Consider the following 9,109-nt stretch of genomic DNA (forward strand, 5'->3'; position numbering starts at 1 on the left):
GAGATTACATTCTCATCTAATTTTCTGTTACTTGCCACTTTCCGTGCTCTCACTGAGATCTATTACATTGCAGGAACCCTTTGGTGCTCAGAATTCACCCTGCTGACCAACTTGAGTCACGTCCAAAGTCGACCCAACTATTTTGGAAGTCCCTTGTTTAAGCTGACCACCTTGTTACTTAACTTGTAGTCTTCACATGAGGACATTCCAAAGGGATAATTCACTAAAAGTACCTTCCTTAACGCTAAGTTCTGTTGTTGGCTTCAGTCCAGTTGGTCCCGGTCCACCCAGGGTTAAACATAAGCTCACTGACAGACATTGACCCAGATTGATTTATAGATATAATATACCTCTACCAGGACAGGCTACAGATGTAGTATCATTCATTAAAACTCCGCTAGGTGAGCTTTTATTGCTGCAATATTTCTTGGCTGGGGACATGTCAAAGGTCACCCAGCATGCCACGGGACACATAGATTGTTCCGAAGAAGATGGCCAAGTCTTTTCAATTCAATTAGGAGAGTGCTGGAGATCATTTGGAGGTGCGTGTTTCACCGCACGTTTTGAAGTGTTTTGATTTCCTTTGTTCTAACGTCGAGTGCTCAGCGCACCGGCTTTCTCTGGCTCTTGAAATGAAGAGTTGGAGGGGGAAACGTTGAACAGGAGGCGTACACCATAGTGTTACAGCAAGCCAGCGCACAATGACAATGAAGGCAACTTTGAAGTCTTCTGTCCTCTTCCGAAGGTACGGTTTAATGATCTCCAAAACTGGCTGAAGGAAGATCCTGAAGACACTCCAGATGGAGTGAGGAATCAAGCTATTGCCACAACAGCTATCAACACACACTTTTACAGACACATTGTACCCTTCACCGATGTATACTGATGGTTACTCTCTAAAGTTCTTTCCATCAAGCCGTTAACCAGGAATCTCTCGCCACTCTTACTTACTGACACATTGGAAGGTTTTTGCCAGTACTATCAATGTTCCATCCTCCATCATTAAGTCCTATGAGGTCATAAGATGTAGGATCAGAATTGGGCCATTTGGCTCATTGAGTATCCTTGACCATGCGTTGATATGCCTCTCAACCCCATTCTCCTGCCTTCTTCCTGTAACCTTTGACCCCATTACCAATCAAGAACCTACCTCTGTCTTACGTGCAGTCAATGTGGCAATGGGTTCCACAGATTCTCCACCCTCTGGTTGAAGAAATTCCTCCTACTCTCAGTTCTAAAAGATTGCCTCTTCACTCTGAGGCTGTGCCCTAGGGTCCAAGTCTCTCCTCCAATTTGAAACATCTTTTCCACCTCCATTCTATCCAGGTCTCTCAGTATGCTGTAACTTTCAAGCAGATTTCCTTATCCTTTTCAAACTCAATGAGTACAGACTCGGAATCCTCCACTGGTTTTCCTGAGGTAGGACTTGAATCCAGACCTTCTGGCTCGGAGATAGGGACATTACCCACTGCACCGCAAGATCCCTCTAGTATTTGTTATAGCCTGCTTTAACATTGTACAATCTCTTAACAGTTTAGATTAGATTAGATTAGATTACATTACATTACAGTGTGGAAACAGGCCCTTCGGCCCAACAAGTCCACACCGACCCGCCGAAGCGCAACCCACCCATACCCCTACATTTACCCCTTACCTAACACTACGGGCAATTTAGTATGGCCACTTCACCTGACCTGCACATCTTTGGACTGTGGGAGGAAACCGGAGCACCCGGAGGAAACCCACGCAGACACGGGGAGAATGTGCAAACTCCACACAGTCAGTCGCCTGAGGCGGGAATTGAACCCGGGTCTCTGGCGCTGCGAGGCAGCAGTGCTAACCACTGGGCCACCGTGCCGCCCATTTACTTTACAAGCTGTGTGTAATTGTACAACATTTAAAAGGCATCTGGATGGGTATATGAACAGGAAGGGTTTAGAGGGATATGGACCAAAAGCTGGCAAATGGGACTAGATTAGGTTAGGCTATCTGGTCAGCATGGACGAGTTGGACTGAAGGGTCTGTTTCCATTCTGTATAGCTCTATGATACCTCAAGGTTACCACACAGCATTTAAGGAACCAAGATGGTGTGACACTGTTTGAATATGGTATTTGAATATAGATGGCACTTGACTCAACACAGTGAACATGTGGTCCCTAGCTGTCTAGTAGGACCATGCTGAGAGAGAGCTTAACTAAATGATCAAATGTTGAGAGACCATGGAGCGATTTTTACCTAATGGCAAGGACTTTACATTTGATCTTTGGTTAGGTCTGGGGCTAACAGAAAAGTGGTTAAAATAAACTTTGTTTCCATTCCAGTTTTATGTCGAGCCTTTGATCATGAGAAGCAACTTTAAATTATCCCAGGGAGGTGCAGTTAAGTAGTATTGTGAGTGTAAATTTTAAGCCGCACTTGTGGTCAATCAATTTGCCAGTTATGTATCCAATAAATCTGACCAGCAATTAATAATTAACACTGAGCGCTGTATAAACTCATGAAGCCACGTATAATTACTCAGTACATTCAGACAGTGAGGTCATGATAGGTCAACTGGCAGAAGGCCTGCCCTCAAATTCATGTTAAGCAGAGCTTTGAGAATCTGAGGAGACCTCTGTGTAACTTGATTTCTCAAAAAGGCACTCGATCCTCACAGGAACATAGGAACAGGAGGAGGCCATTCAGCCCCTTGAGCCTGTTCCACCATCCAGTCAGGTCTTGGACGATCTGTGGCCTATCTCCATATGCCTACTTTTCCCTAGCACAAAAATTATCTTTCTCAGATTTAAAATTAACATTGATCTCACATCAACTGCAGTTTGTGGAGGACAGTTCCAAACTTTTACTACCCTTTATGCGTGGAAGTGCTTCCTAACATCTCTCCTGAATGGGTTGGCCCTAATAATCGAGAGATGATTGACAGTGGTGTACAAGATGACTTTTTCCCAGGGCAGAAATGGCTATCACGAGAGGACGTAATTTTAGGGGGATTGGAGGAAGGTCTCGGGGAGATGTCAGAGGTAGATTCTTTACACAGAGAGTGGTGGTTGCATGGAATGCACTTTCAGGGATGTCAGTAGAGTTAGATACTATAGGGGCATTTAAACGATTCTTGGGTAGACACATGGAGTAGAGTACAATGAAAGGTACGTAGGTTAGTTTGATCTTAGGGTGGGATAAAAGGTCAGCACAACATTGAGGGCCGAAGGGTCTGTAGCGTGCTGTACTGTTCTATGGTCTATATTCCATGTTCTATGTTCTAATTCTCAGACTATGCTTCTTCGTTCCAGCCCCAGTATGGAAACATTTTGAAAACATAGTGGATGTAGAACATATGTGAAAATGTATTTATTCAATATGATTACAACTTACAGTGACTTGTCCGTGTACACAAAAAGGCATTAAAACTTTGGTATGAAAGCAAAACATTTATAAAATCATGGAGGAGTATAGATAAAGTGAATGGCTGGTGTCTTTTCTCTAGGATGGGGGATTTCAAGACTAGAGGGCATATTTTTAAGGTGAGAGGAGAAAGATTTAAAAAAGACATGAGGTCAATTTATTTTCACAGAAAGTGGTTCATGTGTGGAGTGAACTTTCAGACGCAGTGGTGGAGGTGTGTGCAGTTACAACATTTAAAAGACATTTGGATAAGTTCATGAATAAAAAAATTTTGCCAGGGATGTGGACTTAGAGCAGACAGATGGAACTAGGTTAGTTTGGATTATATTCAGGACAAACTGATTGGATTGACGGGTTTGATTCTGTGCTGTATGACCCCATGACTCTATTGCAGATGCTCTAAGTCTGAAACATACACAGGGAATGCTGGAGACACCAGTCATACCAGATTCTGAAAAGTTAACTCTGTTTCTCTCCCATGGATGCTGCCATATCTGCTAAGTTTCTCCAAAAATATTAGTCACCAGTTCTGGGAAATCTCAGAATGTTTCTGCTCAGAGGCAAATTTTCAAATGAGTGTGACACAGTGCAGCGTGTCGTGATGCAGTTAAATGATTCTCGTCCATTCTCTTGTACTGTCTTGAGAAATCTCAGATCATCTTCATGGCCTTTGCTGTTTCAGCGAGAGAAAAAGGTGGGTGGTGGAAATGAGGATTTATCCGATGCTTCACTTTCTTCAGTGCAATGATTTTCCTTTTCTTCATTTGATGCATTTCGTCTTCTTTCTTAATCCATCCCTCAAAATGCTGGAGGTCACCAAGGAGTCATAGAGTCATGCAGACCATTCAGTCCAACCAGACCATGTTCCCAAACTAAATTTGCCCCACCTGCCTGCGCTTGACCCATATCCCAATCTTTTCTGTTCGTGAACTCATCTAAATGTCTTTTGAATGTTGTAACTGTACCTGCATCCATCACGTCCTCCAGAAATTCATTCCACACATGAAACTGTGTAAAACATGTCACCCTCATGTCATAGAGTAATATTGTCAGAGAGATATACAGCATGGAAACAGACGCTTTGGTCCAACCTGTCCATGATATCCCAACCCAATCTAGTCCCACCTGCCAGCACCCGGTCATATCCCTCTAAACCCTTCCTATTCGTATACCCATCCAAATGCCTCTTAAATGTTGCAATTGTACCAGCCTCCACCACTTCCTCTGGCAGATCATTCCTTACACGTACCACCCTCTGTGTGAAAAAGTTGCCCCGTAGGTCTCTTTTATATCTTTCTCCTCTCACCCTAAAACTATGTCCTCCATTTCTGGACTCCCTCACCCCAGGGAAAAGACTTTGCCTACTTACCCTATCCATGCCCTACATAATTTTGTAAACCTCTATAAGGTCACCCCTCAGCCTCTGACGCTCCAATGAAAACAGCCCCAGCCTGTTCAGCCTCTCCCTATAGATCAAATCCTCCAACCCTGGCAACATCCTTGTAAATCTTTTCTGAACCTTTTCAAGTTTCACAACATCTTTCCAATAGGAAGGAGACCAGAATTGCACGCAATATTCCAACAATGGCCTAACCAATGTCCTGTACAGCCGCAACATGACCTCCCAACTCCTGTACTCAATACTCTGACCAATAAAGGAAAGCATACCAAACGCCTTCTTCACTATCCTATCTACCTGAGACTCCACTTTCAAGGAGCTATGAAGCTGCACTCCAACCTTCTTTTTTTCAGCAACACTCCCTAGGATAAGTCCTGCTCAGATTTGCTTTCCCAAAATGCAGCACCTCACATTTATCTGAATTAAACTCCTTTTCCACTTCTTAGCCCATTGGCCCATTTGATCAAGATCCTAGCCTTTTTAAAACTTTCTTCTCCCATCTTAAAAATATAGTCTAGATGTTGTGGTTCTGTTCGCCGAGCTGGGAATTTGTGTTGCAGACGTTTTGTCCCCTGTCTAGGTGACATCCTCAGTGCTTGGGAGCCTCCTGTGAAGCGCTTCTGTGATCTTTCCTCCGGCATTTGTAGTGGTTTGAATCTGCCACTTCCAGTTCTCAGTTCCAGCTGTCCGCTGCAGTGGTCGGTATATTGGGTCCAGGTCGATGTGCTTATTGATTGAATCTGTGGATGAGTGCCATGCCTCTAGGAATTCCCTGGCTGTTCTCTGTTTGGCTTGTCCGATAATAGTAGTGTTGTCCCAGTTGAATTCTGGGTCAGATATGTGGACGACACTTTTGTAATCATTAAAAACACAGAAATAGAGAACACACACCGGATCATCAACGCCACACTCACAGGAATCCGATTCACTAGAGAGGAAGAAAAGGACAACCAACTCCCATTCCTAGACGTGATGGTACAGAGAACACCGAACGGAGAATTCACCACAAAGGTACACAGGAAAGCCACACACACAGACCAAGTCCTAAACTACGAAAGCAACCACCCCAACACACACAAAAGAAGTTGCATCAAGACACTATTCAAAAGAGCCACAACACACTGCAGTACACCAGAACTGCAAAAAGAGGAAGAAGAACACCTATACAATGTATTAGCCAAAAACGGATACCCGCACAATTTCATCAACAGATGCCTAAGGGAAAGACAATGGAACGAGGACATGCCACAACCCAAAGGACTAGCCACACTACCATACATCAAGAGCATTTCCGAACTGACAGCCAGACTACTGCGACCACTAGGACTCATAACAGCACACAACCAACAGCCACCCTCAGACAACAACTCACCAGGACGAAGGACCCGAAACCCAGCATGAGCAAAACCAATGTAGTGTACAAAGTCCCATGCAAGGACTGCACAAAACACTACACAGGACAAACAGGAAGACAGCTAATGATCCGCATCCATGAACACCAACTAGCCACGAAACAACACGACCAGCTATCCTTAGTAACCACTCACGCAGATGACAAGCAACATGAATTCGACTGGGACAACACTACTATTATAGGACAAGCCAAACAGAGAACAGCCAGGGAATTCCTAGAGGCATGGCACTCATCCACAGATTCAATCAATAAGCACATCGACCTGGACCCAATATACCGGCCACTACAGCAGACAGCTGGAACTGACAACCGGAAGCGGCAGAGACAAACCACTACAAATGCCGGAGGAAAGATCACAGAAGCTCTTCACAGGAGGCTCCCAAGCACTGAGTATGTCACCTACACAGGGGACGAAACGTCTGCAACACAAATTCCCAGCTCGGCGACAGAACCACAACGAGCACCCGAGCTACAAATCTTCTCACAAACTTTGAATATAGTCTAGAGTCTTGAAGTCCCCCACTCTAGGGAAATGATACCTGTTATTCACCTTATCTACGCCCCTCATGGTTTTATAAAGCTCAATGATCTCCTACGCTCCAATGAAAAGAAGTTCCAGTCTATCTTTACAACTCAAACCCTCAATTCCCTGCTACATCCTGGTAAATCTTTTCTGAACTCTCTCCCGTTTAATAATGCCTTTCCAGTAGCAGGGCTACCAGACCTGGACACAGTTCTCCAGAAGAGACCTCACCAATGTCCTGCACAACTTCAACATGACGTCCCAACTTCGATACCCAAAGGTCTGTTCAATGAAGGCAAGCTAACTCCGTGCTGCCTAGGTATTGACAGTCACAAAGCCACATGGCTTCTTGCACTTTCTGATCACAAAAACAGGCACGTTTCGAGTGCCATCCCTATTTGCACAGATCACCCCAGTGCCACGTTTCTACTTTCGCTTTCCATTGTTACACATTCCATCTTTGAATATTAAAGAACAGTCTGGTAAATGATGGTAAAACAGTCCGGTTTCAAATACGTTAAAACCATTTTTTCCATCCACTCTCATTCAGGATATATTCTGGATATATATATATATATATAAATACACTGATGTCAGAGGCAGGTTCTTTACTCAGAGAGTGGTAAGGGCATGGAATACCCTGCCTGTCAATGTAGTCACTTTAGGGGTATTTAAACATATAAATAAGCATATGGATGATAATGGGATAGTGTAGGGGGATGGACTTAGATAAAGTTGCAGGTTGGCACAACATCGAGGGCTGAAGGGCCTGTTCTACACTGTATTGTTCTATGTACTACTCAGGGGCTGTTCTGTTGTTATCATGGTGGGCTTACAAATGATCTTGCACTCTCGCACCACTCTAATTAGTTGACACAACCAGATATGCACACATACATAAGTACCGCTAATCCACAGTTATTATCTGGAGCTTATTGCAGATTTTCCTATTCTTCGAGCAGGAACAGCTGGCCACTTTCCTCCAACTAGAATTTCGGGAGAGACAGATTTGAGTCAATGTGACTTCACTGTGTTGGGTAAGTGAATACACACTGCTCCATCAAATACAGGAGGAGTAAGCATAGCATCATTAGGTTACTGCTCTCACTGCACAGTTCCTACAAATATCCCCAAGGCAGGCAGAGCTGGGTTAGATACACTGTCAAGCTCACTCTACATACCCCCTCAAACATATCCGGGACAGATTCAACACAGTTTTGGATAAAGAGTAAAGGCACTTCATATTGCCCTATCAAACACTCCCAGGGTAGGTACAGTCCAGAGTTAGTTACAGAGTAAGGCCTTGTCTATTCTCTTATAATGAAAGCAAAGCTCTCTCTACACTGTCCCCACTGAACACTCCCACAACAGGTACAGCGTGGGGTTAGATACAGAGTAAAGCCTCATTGACACTATTCCCCATCAAGCTTTCTCAGAACATATACAATGGAGGTTTAGATAGAGAGTATATCAAGCTCTCCCAGGACAGGGACAGCACAGGGTTAGATACAGAGTAAAGCTTTCTCCATTCATTTAAAAATGAAAGCAGAGCTCTCTCTGCATTGTCCTAATCAAACACTCCCATGACAGGGACAGTAGCGGGTTAGAGTCTTAGACTCACAGAGACATAGAAGTGTACAGCACAGAAAATGCTCTTTGACCAATCGAGTCCACAACAATGAAAAACAACCAACTATTATAGTCCGCGTATAAACCGAGATTCACAGAGTCACAGAGTTATTTTGGTGCAGAAGGTGGCTGTTTGGCCCAGCATAAATGTGGGGAGAAAGTGAGGTCTGCAGATGCTGGAGATCAAAGTTGAAACTTTATTGCTGGAACAGCACAGCAGGTCAGGCAGCATCCAGGGAACAGGAGAAGGGCCTGTGCCCGAAACGCCGAAGATTCCTGAAGAAGGGCCTGTGCCCGAAACGTCGAATCTCCTGTTCCCTGGATGCTGCCTGACCTGCTGTGCTGTTCCAGCAATAAAGTTCCAGCATAAATGTGCCAATCTCATGGACCTGCTCCCCATTCACCATTTATTATCTAAAGAAACATCCTATAGTCTCTTGAAAACCTGATTTGAGTTGTTGGTGTGGAGAGCTTGTGTGTTCATTTTATGAATGACAAGCAGTGATCATTGCAAAATGTGTCAAATTGAAATTCCATTTCCACATTGGAAAATTGTGTTGAGCTTCAAAAGTTCATCAAAACCCTTTAAGACGAAAGGAAACTGGGCAAAGAGCTTTATCATACATTTGTTTTAATGTCTTCACTAAAACTAATTCTGTGAACATGTGGAGAGTGACTTCAGAATCATAATTTGGAGCTTGTTTCCCAACCAATGGTGCAGACAGATCAGGCCTGGTGAG

Source organism: Chiloscyllium plagiosum, unplaced genomic scaffold, assembly GCF_037043375.1.
Source record: "Chiloscyllium plagiosum isolate Xiang-an unplaced genomic scaffold, Cpla_swu_hap1 HiC_scaffold_45, whole genome shotgun sequence".
Lineage (NCBI taxonomy): Eukaryota > Metazoa > Chordata > Chondrichthyes > Orectolobiformes > Hemiscylliidae > Chiloscyllium > Chiloscyllium plagiosum.